We start from the raw sequence: 12021 nt of genomic DNA, 5'->3' as shown, positions 1-12021 counted from the left end.
AGACCAAGTGTCCCCCTTTTCCTGTACTGCTGGTCACTTTCTCAGCTCTAGTAGGATGGAGGTCATAAGCCTCCCAAGATTTTTGTCTTTCTTCTCAGACCCGATGGAAGAAGTCAAGGAGAAATGAGACTGTTAAATTGTGGCTGCAAATATGAAAGGAAGAGAGAACCTGAGGAGAGACTGAGAAGCCTGGGCTGTGAAGGGCTCTTACAGAGAGCGGAATCCCTAATTAAAAGACAGACAGTCAGCAGCAAAATTTCATTCAGGGGGACGACAATGAGAGAGGCTGTGGAGCAGAACCAGGAAGCAATGAAAGGAGACCAGAGCCGCCACGATTCCCCCTGTGGCTTTGCAAAGTGCTTTCCTTGATGGGGAGACCTGAACTGGCCACCTCCAGCCCCCTCCGCAGGTCATACACTTTGCTTCAAGATGCAGCATCATCCCCATTCAGAGAGGCTGGCATCCTCTATTTGCGTGGGAGAAGAAGGCGGGGGGTCAGGCACTAAACGGCCTGCTCAGGCCTGCTCAGCAATTCCTTTTGTTTTTTCCAGTTAATTTTTCTGTTGCTGTTGCTCAATAGTTAAACTCTCTGTGCCCTTGGAGGGGGCACCTGGGGTCAGGTAATTGAAAGCTGACCAGGGCACAGTGTTTCTATGGCTGCAAAGAAGAGCAAACCTAACCTGCTGGCGAGGGGAATAATGGGATGGAGGCAGAGAATTGCCCCTCTTTTCCTGGGTCAGTTCCCCAATCCTTCTCATCAGACAAGCCCCCTCTTGGCCTTTCTGCTTCAGCAGCACCCCTGAATGTGTTAATTAGCTGCAAGTGTTTGCCCTGGAAGGCCAAGGCAACGAAGTGTTGTATGAATCATATGACAACTATGGAGAACTTGGCTTCTCTTCACACTTTCAGGAGGTTGGCAGGAGGTGGGGAAGGGGGTTAGTGGATTCTTATCATGCTCCCTCCCTGAAGAGTCTTGCTGGCTGCACACACATACACCCACTGCTGACAGACATTACTTTCAGTTGGGAGGGGAAGGCAGAATGGGGGTGGGACTGCTTGGCTGGCCGGCTCATTCTGGAAGATGCTCTTGTAAAAGGCTCCTACGAAGGCTTTCTGATTCATGAAAGTCAGCAGAATTAAGGCAGGGCTCTCTTCTAAAGAAAGGCCCTCTCTGGTTTTCAACATGTTTCAACAATGGCTCATAGAAAGAGCATCAAAGTGTTACTTCAAAGGGGCACATTTCCTGCCTTTGCTTCTGACCAACTTGCGTCTTCTTTCATAGGCTCCTCCCCTTTCCATGCCACAACCACTCACCTCCCCTTCTATTTTCTAATCACAGAACTGGCCAGTTCAATTTGCTCACTTCCTGATTCCTTTATTTGGTTATTTCAGCTGGAGCATCAACGTCTAGAAAAACAACTGAGAAGGTCTCATCTCAGGTGGTGCAGTGGTTGAGTCTGAGTATCAGAAAAATTTCCTGGTTCAAATCTCTTCTTTGCCATCTCACTGGATGGCCTTAGGAAAGCCATGCTGTCTCAGCCTCAGAGGTCCACCTCGGCATTGTGGGCATAAAATGAACCTACCTTACATGATTGTTATAAGGATTACGCAGCGCTAAGTATTGTTATCCCAGGTGCTATTCCAGGCCAGAACTCCACTTCCAGGTTCTGTTATGTGGTGGTAGCATATTAAAGTTGCACTAGCTTTCTGAAGATGTACATTTCAATGCCTGGAGAAACACCACAGGGATCATTATCTCCTGCAAGCTTTCCACAGGCCATCCATAAGACTCATTCACAAGAAAATCTCATGCAGGTAGGCACCCCAGCCTACTCTTTTTAATGACAGGTACACATGCTTAACCAATTTCTGCCCAGCCAACAGGTGTAGACATTTGATCCCTGTTGCATATATGCAACGTTGGGCAGAAATGGCTTAAATTCACTGGTAGGTAGGCACACAGTCGCCATTTCAGGCAGCAAAACTGCAACACCTATCCATGAGTAAGCTTTCTCACAAGCATGTACTCTAGGATGATTATTTCTCCATTGCTACTGCTAGTTCCCCAGCTGGGCTGTGGGATAAAGCAGAGGCTGTGTCATGCTGCTGCGTCATGCAGGCCAGCCAAGAATAGGATTGGGCTCTGAATTGTTAAATAATGAAAAAGGTGAAATTGCATGACCATAAACTTAAGAACATAAGAGCCCTGGTGGATCAGGCCAAAGGCCCATCTAGTCCAGCTTCCTGATTCTCACAGTGGCAACTTGTAGATGTTTATGATACTTCAGCATCTAGGATTTCAGGAAAGTATATTTATCAATGCTGGTATATATTTGTTTTCTAAATCATGAGCAAAAAGAGCCACCATATGCGAGTGCCTCGCTCATCTGCATGTCTATGAATTCTAATGCTACGAATTATCTTGTCTACTTACCATAAACCAGTGGTTCTTAAACTTTTTAGAGGCCCTAGAGACTGCTGCCTGGGTCATAAATGCCAAGGGGTGTGGCTATAATGGTGATTGCCCCCCGCCCCGCAAGTAGCTGCTTGTTTAACCCCTGATGCGCATAGCCTAATTTGCCCTGTCAGTTTTACAACCCAACAAAAATTGGGTCATGACCCACTGGTGAATCCCAGACCCACAGTTTGGGAACCGCTATCATAAACTTATTACTTCTGGTTTCCTAGATCAGTGATCTCCAAAGTGGCTTCTCTGACACGGACGGTGCTTACCATCCACAGGGGAGCCTGACAAGCACCTCCATTCTCCCCCAAGCATCACTGCGACCAACTGCTTCTGGCCTCCAACAGGCTTTGTGCCCGGATTATCAGGCCGAAGTGGCTGGTTTGCAACAAAGCTTGGAGACAAAGGCACAAACAATGCAGGCACTTTTTCAAGGTCGTCCCACAGAACAGTAAGCACCAGTCATGTGGGGGAGGGCTAAAAAGGGTGCTGGATCCGGCCTGTGGGTTGCAGTTTGGAGGACCCTGCCCCAGATGTTGCTGGAGGCAAACAGGCTATCATGGCAGGAAACCTGTTTGCAAGCTTCCACAGGTGTCTGGCTGGCCACTGTTGGAAAGGATAGCTGGTGGGTGCACCTGTGCTTCAAGTCTCCTTCCACTGGTGGAGCCAGAAAGCTGGGCTAGTTTGCTCTGACCTAATCAGGAAACTGTAAGGCTTGCAAAGGTTTGAGGGTATGATCTGACTTTGCATTTCTGCCACCAGAGGTCACTGCAGGAAAAAGTGGACAGCATGTTGAGAGTACCTATTTTTCTCCATTATAGCAAGGAGAGCCCCCAGGCTGAAGCATAAAGTACAACTCCCTTGCTGCTCTTTATGGAAGTGGATGTCACACACGTAAACAGCCATGCAAAGATGTTCCAGACAGGATGACTTGCTTTTCATTGCTTTAGAAAGAATTTCACTGCAAAATCAGACTGCTAAAAGGCAAAATGGGTGTTCCTTAAGTTTCTGGAAATAGCTTTGCTATGGTAATTTCATTCTGACTTTGCACCCAATGGTAGACTGCGTAAGAGTGCTAGGTTTGGGATACTTTTGATCACATAATGGACTGTTGCCATTATGCACAGATAATGTTGCCAAGACCAGAAATGCTGGTTTCAAGGGCCAGTGATACTCGTCTCAAATGCAAGGTAAACGCTGCAACCCCGAAAGCTCTTCCCGTTTTTAATCCAAAGTGGAGACACAGTTTTCTTCTACCACAATATCAACAATTATCCAGCAAACTGTCTATTCTTCTGTCCATGTATACTGGTATAGTGTAAGGAAGAAAATTCAGCAGTTTCATAACACAGTGGTCCCACCACCCACCATTAGCCAAGATAGTAATTTGTCCAAGGTATAAGGATCCATTGCATCCTCCTATTATCCCTTCTGCATTGTCCCATCATCACCAATCATTTCATTCATTCATCACATTCATCACATTTCTATACCATCATTCTTCCAAGGAGCTCATGCTGGTGTACATATTTCCTCCCCTCCTTTTGTCATCACAACAACCCTGTGAGGTAGATGAGGCTAAGAAATAATGACTGGCCCAAGGGCACCTTGGAAACTTTATGGCTGAGCAGGGTTTTGAACCTGAATCTTCCAAGTCTAACTCCCAAACCACTACACCTGTGGTTTTCAAACTCTCCCGGAGTTTGAAACCCACAGTAAGTCCTTGCGGGGGTGGGGGAGAGAGGGCAGTGGAGGCGGGGGGAAGACAGTGATGCGATCCCCAGGATTGCGTTGCTCAGGGGGGCTGCAGGACCGGGATGCACTCACCAGTCCCTTCAGCAGCATCCTGGGGGTGCAGAGAGCCCTGTGCGAGCATCTGCAGGGCTCCCCAGGTCAGCAGTAGTGAAATTGAGCAATCGCGCTCTGCCTCCACAAAACCGGACGTGGAGCCCGCTTGCTCCACTTTCACTGCTGCTGACTTGTGCAGGGCTCCTCGCACCCAGGGACGGCTGCTGCAGGGACTGGTGAGTGCACCCCAATCCCTGCAGCCCCGTCAGAAGTGAAAGTGGAGCGATCACGCTTTGCTTCCGGTTTAGCGGGGGCGGGGCGCAATTGCCCCACTTTCACTTTGGAAGCCTCTGGGAGCCCTGCGGACAGCCGTGCAGGTCTCCACACACCTCTGGGAGGCTGTGGTAAGTGCAGCCAAGCCCCTGCAGCCCCCTGAATGGCGCAATTCTGGGGATCGCGCCACTGCCTCCTCCTTGCTTCCTGGCTGCCCCGGCCCCTTAAGGGCAAAGAGGCCAGGGCCCTCAGGCTGGGGCATCGCGATGCCCCAGTTTAAAAACCTCTGCACTACACCATCTTGGTGGAAACTGCTAAAACTGAAACATTCCTGAAACTGGGGGAGAAAGGGAAAGTAGGCCCCCTGTGATTGCTTACTATGCTGTTTCCCAGCTACTTCCAGATTCATCCACAAGTGGTTGGGACCATCTGCTGTCGTTTGAAGACAAATAACTGTGAATCTAAGAATGGCCTAGCTTATCTCTGTCTTTCCTGAAACTGGATATACATATCAAGTCCCCTCGTGTTACATTTTGGGCACAGGCATTGCTTGCAAGGCATTCCAATTACTTTAAAACATAGTATGGGAAATAGGGCTGTCAGACCAAAATTTAAGAAGAAAGGGACACTTGACAGCTGCAGCATTTGACATAAGGGATCTCTGTTATTTTCTATAGACATGTGAAATGTGGAAATCTGGGACATTTGTTATGTTTACAGATTTGGGATGTTTTGGAAAGACAGTAGTTAAAAGCTACCAGTCAAAGTCCTGAAATACAAAGGGGAACTCTGTTGTTCCCTTCATACAAGGTAAACTTGAGAATGCTCCATAGGAATCAGAAGCCACCCTAACAGCAATGTGGCTGAAAAATTCTCAGCCTCTTTTGTACCACCTGCCAATTTCCATCTCTTGGCCAACACAATTTCCAGAAGCATTAATGCCCATTCTGCTGGAATCCCTCCTACAACATGGGCATCCTTCTGATATCCCTGCCCTGGAAGAAGACCCTTGCTGTCACCACAGTAGTGCCACAAGGGAAATGCTTACTAATCTGTTGATCACAGACTCCCCCCCCCTTACACACACACATACACGCACGCACACAGTTCCCTTCTTCTGACTGCTACATTTTGGTGACAAATTGATAAACTGCATCTTCTCTGAGTTAAAGATTTGATCTCATTCACTTAATCCAGTATCAATAAGATATTAATCGCGCACCGACCTACTGTGCTCCTCATCCGCCCGCAAATCCAATAATCATTCCAGAATTCACAGCTGAGTAGGACAGTTGCTTCAAACAATTAATTTTAGGGGAGTCTCATTTATTTTCCCTATAACCCTGTCCCCCTCCCTTGATTCATGCACACAGAGACATACATGCACATTCTCCTTTGCTGTTGTTTCCACTCAGCCATACACAGAACTGAGTGGAAGCAAGGCCCATATTGAAGGGCACAGAGAACTGGGCAGGATCTTTTGTTGCATAGGTACTTGCTCTTTGACATTTTTCCTCTTCCTTCTCAGCAGACATTAAATGTGTTATTAAATGGAATCTAAGTAGACAGGGATTCCTTTTTCTATACTACAGAGAACCCAATTGCATGGGAGCAAGTTTGGCCCAAGTACAATCTGATATAGCACCAGAAAGCTTGAGAGGACCACTTTCCTCCCTTTTACAAACCGTAAATATGACCAGGTACAAGAACTCCTGTAGGCTAAATATCTTTTCTCACCTGGGGATCCCCAGCTTCAAAAGCATCTGGTGCTCCCTGACCCTATAGAGCAGAATTGTTGTCACTGAATACATATGAAGAGTGGAAAAAAGCTTTTACCACTACTTCCTTGAGACCCGCCAGAGCCCAGCTGGCCAGATATTTTATTGATGTCAGGATTTTGTTTTTACTCCATCTTTCCACTTCAAGATGAGGCACTCAAGGCAGCTAACATTACAAGCTAAGAAACAAACAAACAAACAATAACACCACCAGGTCAAAATAAACTAATAAATCAGAGGGGGCTAAAAATCAAACAGGGGTCAGGTCAGAGGCCTATCAAAACAAAAATGACTTCAAATGGTGGCATAAAGGGAAGGGAGCTAAACTGATCTCCTACGGCAGGAAGTCCCACATTTTGGGCTCTGCAATAGAGAAGACCCCATTCTCTCATTTCCATCAACCACACCAATCAGTCATGGGGCCAATGACCCTGCAAAATGTGAGACTTGGGCTGAAAGCCATAGATCTGGCATTCCTAGGTGGGACATGCAGAAGGGGCTGTCTGTCCTGCTGATCTCAGTGAATAGGCAGGATCATACCGGAGGAGGTCCTGATCCCAACTTGCCTCTCTCAAGTTGATATTCAGAACTTAGAATTGTGCAATTGACATAGAAAAGAAGTCACAAGCTCAAAAAAAAATTGACTCCAGTGATGTTTCCCTGTTACATTTTGAATCAGCTAAAATTTCTGGGTACTTGTCCTCAGCCACCCAGCTGCTTAGGGAAGCAGTTAGATGGGCAAGAAGAGGGGGGCCAGGTGAGGTGGAGCACAATGAGGTGCAGCAACCTGGAGCCCCTCCTCTTACCTCCAGCTCTAGTGCCTCCTCCTCCTTACTCCCTTCAGCCCTGTTTGGAACAAATAGGATGAGCAGGGCATTCTGGGAGTGCTCCTGGCATGCTCCACTCACCCTGTTTGTTTCAGCAGGACCAGGCAGAGCAAGTGGGAAGTGATGGTGCCAGAGCTGAAGGTAAGAGGAAGGAGGTGGGGGGCTCTGCCTCCTTCTCCTTCTTGCCCATGTGGCCTTCTTGCTGGGCAGGCAAGAGGGCAGAGCCAAGGGATCCTCTTCTGATCATCCTGCTTTTGCTTCGTGGAGGTCTGCCACTGCGATCACTTGCAGCAGTGGCACTGGAAGAATAGAGGGGCTGCCAGCCACCACCCTAATCCTCTGTTCGCTTGATCTCAGCAAGTGAGAAGAGAGCTGACTGAAATGGCTCATGAGTGGCAGGTTTGAGGGAGGGGGACAGCAAGAAGATGCAGGTGTGAGGCACCCCTCTGCAGCTCCCTGCTTCAGTCAGCCCCATGGCCAGATCAACTCTGCTTTCCAGTTACAGATTGTCAGAAATTATAGAAGAATGTCCTTATCCCCCTGACTAAAAATTGCTTTCCTGCAAAAGAGGGAGAAGCAGGAAATCAGGTCTAGGAGCCTGTAAGTACCTGAATCACTTACTAGTTTCTTGCCTAAATATTCCACAGCCAGATCCTAGTTTGGGGCTGGTCAGTACTAACTCCTCCTGGTCTAAGGAAGCAAACATAAAGACTTAGAAAGTCAGAATAGCTCCATCAAGTCCCATAAAACTGGGGTTTGGGATGATATTTAGAGAGAAAGCCCCACCATCCGCATGCTCCAGAATTGGAAACCCCACCGCGCCACCAATGCAATCAGTGAGATGAAGCGTGGATTTGCTTGGGTCCATCGCCAGTGTGCGCTTGAGTCATGGAGAGGAGTAAAAGGCCCTGTCGTAACAAGGAGGAGATGCTGGCTCCAGAGAAATTGTGCCACAAAAGTATTTGAGCAACAAAAGCTGCAGCAGAACAAACAGGCTAATCCTTAATGAGGCGCCTGATCTGCTCTTCCTTGGCTCCACACTGTGTGGGAGGTGGCAGTGGGCAGCTCCCTTTCCAGACACCCTTTAAAAGGCATTCAAAGAGCTCACCAGGGTCCAATCCAATTACCCTGCATCCTGTTGAGCATCCCTGCATACAGCGGCCGGCGCACATACAGCCCTTTCAGCATAGCTTCTTATGGCTTGTTAATCCTCCCCTCATTAAAGGCCTTTTACCTCCTTCCCAGGGGGATGTGAGAGTCTACAATATGCAGGTGATGCAATGAAGTTTCAGTACTGCACAAAACTCACCTACTTTCCTTGCTGTTGAGAAAAAGAATCTGCTTTTCAGACCAAACCAACTGGGGGGGACGGGGGGGACGACAGCAGCTTGCAGCTCTCTTAGATGCTACCCACAATCTTGATTCTCTCTCCCCACTGCACTGCGTTGCAGAGTTCTTCATGCTTCTTCAATGCCCAACTTTCTGACATTGCATCTGATGGGCTGCTTATGTATTTCTGTGCAGAGAATGACTGTCTAGAATGTGCACAGTACCAATTAAGAAGAAAAGGGATACCCAAAGCTTCCCCATTGAGTCCTTTCTGCTTGGGTTTGAGGGTCTACATCACTCTTCAACATATCTTAAGGTAACTCTTCCAAACATGGTGCTGCTAGAGTTCTTTTACAGTTTGCCAGGGTTTATAGCTCGGGGAAGTCTGTCACTGTTTTTACTGTATCAGCTCTTCCCCTTCAATTCATACTGGTACCACCAGCAACCTCCATTCACTGAGTAGCAGGAAGGTCACTGAAGCCTTTTACAGGAGCCCTGGCTTGGTAACCAAAATCCTGGGATAATTCACTGTGTTATAAAATGTGAAGAATTTCATGTTTATTGGAATATTTTGATGTTTCTTTATTAATTTTTGGTGCAAGGATTTCAAAAATGCCACTATTTGGGGGAAAGCACCAATAGTTTAGCAACAATTACACTATGCAGTTGCATGCAGGATGCAGTGCGCACCTCATTGGCATGGCTACATCAGCTCTGGAAAGTTGGATACTGTTGGACTCAATTGGAATCAGCACCTCTGAACTGTATAAGAAACATTAAAAATTCCATAAACAATTTTTGAGTTACACAGTGTAATCAACGCATGGAGAAGGAGCCAGGGAGTACAGCGGTGGCTCCCCTCCTTCACATGTTTGGCTGACTTCAGAAGGCTACGATCAAGTTATTTATTTTATTTATTCACATTTTTATACTGCCGTTCCTCCGAAGAGCTCAGGGCAGTGTACACAGCTGCTCCCCTCCTTTTGTCCTCAACAACAACCCTGTGAGGTAGGTGAGGCTTTGAGAAAGTGACTGGCCCAAGGTCACCCAGGACGTTTCATGGCTGAGGGGGGATTCGAACCTGGATCTTCCAGGTCTAAGTCCACCTCCCAAACCACTACACCACCCTGGCTTGTTTTGGAGAAGAAAACACTGGAGGCTTCTGAGGGCCACTTACAATAATCCATCCAATAGCATAGCTAGAAGGGCGAAAATGGTAAGTACTGCAGGTGCAGAATCATGCCAAGTAAGTGGTCCCTCCCACTTGCCGTCAGAGCCATTCCCGACAGTAATGGCAATGCACAGGTTCTCTCTGAACTAAAGGTGTCTCCTGTGCATTGTCATTGCTGCCCAAAATGGCTTTAGTGCTGAGTGGGAGGGGCTGCTTACATGGTGTGTTGTGGCACCTACAGTACCCACTGTTTGTCTGCCCCAGCTATGCTACTGAATACATTACCAAATTTAGATTGAAACTATAGTCACAGCAAGGTCAGCCCCAATACCATAGCTGCAAACCTCTGAAACCCCCATGGTTGGCAACCTTCAGTCTCGAAAGACTATGGTATAAGCCTACAGCACCTGGTATTCCCAGGCGGTCTCCCATCCAAGTACTAACCAGGCCTGACCCTGCTTAGCTTCCGAGATCAGACGAGATCAGGCATGTGCAGGGTAACAGTTGCTGTCAAACCCCCATACTGCTTATCCATAAATCTTTTAACAATTCTGCAAGTCAGCTCCAAATACTGTACCAACATTGTGCCTTTCAGCCTTTTCTCTTTTTACAGGAGAAATCAGAGCGCCAAATAGTTGTGATAGGACAGCTGTCCTTGTGTCTGCCCCATTCACATATAAAGTGAGGGGGAGGAATCTAACAGTGCCATGAAAAGGGGCATGCAGAGGTGGAAAAAGAGCAACCCTCCTCCTTACATTGCTGGGTTCTGTTCCTTTAAGTAATTCTTTTCCCTGCCCAGCATTAATACTAGAAGTGAGCCGCCAGAAAGAAATTGCTTCAAGCAACAGAGTACCACAAAGTGCCATGGTTTTTGCTCTGCCTCCCTGCATGCTCCTTTTTTAAAGGAAAAAGTACCCCCCCCTCACTCTCTCCCCTGCTTAGATGTAAATGGATCAGATTCTGTCCCTTCATGATGCTTGGAATTTGGGGTGCTGCTATGGCAGTTTCCCAGGTGCCGGAGGTGAAGAGAAATGTAGTTTTTCCAAAACAGCAAGGGAGTTGTATTTCCAAGCAATCCTGGCTACTGTAACACTGTTCCAATTTCCAAGCTCCAGGGCTGGTAGAGAAGAAAGAGACGGAGAAATTTCCCCTGCTGTTGCTGCAACCAGATACAAGAGGTTGAAGAAGCAGGAGGAAGTTCCCCTCCAGCTGCAAACCAGGTCATTATGTTCAGCAACATCTCCACTTGTATCCTGCGAACAGGTTGACATTTAGTCAAGAGTGAATCTTGGGTCTGTCCTAGCTGCTCTCATGCATCCCTTGAGGCTGTGATTTTCCCCTTGCTTGGAGGAATACTTGGAAAATGCTCAGCTGCCCTAGTGGCAGCCTGATCCAGCAGGAGTGTGGTAGAGGATCTTGGGAAGTTGCAGTTCTTTAAATTTCACACTCTTGCAGTGGAAAGCACTGACTGAGGGGCTGGGGGTGTTTCCCACTGAAGGTCACCAGGCAGTTTGTTCTGCTTGTACTAATCTTTCTGAATCCATGGAACATTGAAGCCTTTGGAAGACATAATGTGCTGATGGATATATTTCGAACTGGCTATCCCCCTTTCTTTCTTCTCAAGGATTCTGGAAACTTTGTGTGCCCTTATGCCGTGATTCTGTGTGGGATATGGGGGTGGGGAATGGATTCGAAAAGCATTATTGTTACCAGAGGAAGGAATTTTTGGTCCTATAAATCAGAGGAAAGCAGCAGTAGGGCCAGCATACCTGGAGTGTGTGAACAAACTTCATTTCCTGGGAGACTGGCGTTCAATCACCCTCTGTCATACTTCACTGATCAGAGGTGGACATAAGAGGAGTTCATTAAGGTGGACGAAAAATAATATAATCGGCCCTCCCCAGTGCATGCACTATTCACGACCCCAGTTTTGGGAAAGCCATTTGCTTCCCACCATTTGAGGAAGCTCTTGCAGGAACTGAATGTAAAGAAACAGTGTACTTTGGCCCATAGACATTTTCTTCTAAAACTGACACTTGCACATTTTTCTGGGTGTTGATTTTTTTTTCCTCCTGATTTCCAATTATCTGGTTCATCTCAGATCCAATGTAGATATAACACAGAAAGTCTGTAAAGTCTGCATGTTTTTATAAGCATTCATTGCAGCTGCAGTGGGTCCAAATTTGAAATGGGACTGTGGGAAAAGTTTCACTCTCTCTCTCTCTCTGCCTTTTTCCTGATCAATACTGTTCCCCTCCTAACACTGGCGTCACTATGGTTCGCGTCACCCAGTGCGGGATGCCAGCACATCACCCCCTATGCAGTGGGCGGGGCAACACCCCAGATGGTGGGCGTGGTAATGCACCATCACTCCGCCCCACTGGTTTTTTG

General features: G+C 47.4%; 1 pseudogene; it reads right to left on the bottom strand.

The window, feature by feature from the left end:
• Nucleotides 1-10025: 10025 nt before the first annotated feature.
• LOC136646780 (5S ribosomal RNA) lies at nucleotides 10026-10145 on the bottom strand (annotated as a pseudogene).
• Nucleotides 10146-12021: the final 1876 nt, after the last annotated feature.

Source organism: Tiliqua scincoides, chromosome 3 (genome assembly GCF_035046505.1).
Source record: "Tiliqua scincoides isolate rTilSci1 chromosome 3, rTilSci1.hap2, whole genome shotgun sequence".
Classification (NCBI taxonomy): domain Eukaryota; kingdom Metazoa; phylum Chordata; class Lepidosauria; order Squamata; family Scincidae; genus Tiliqua; species Tiliqua scincoides.
This window is presented reverse-complemented; position numbering and strand designations above follow the sequence as displayed.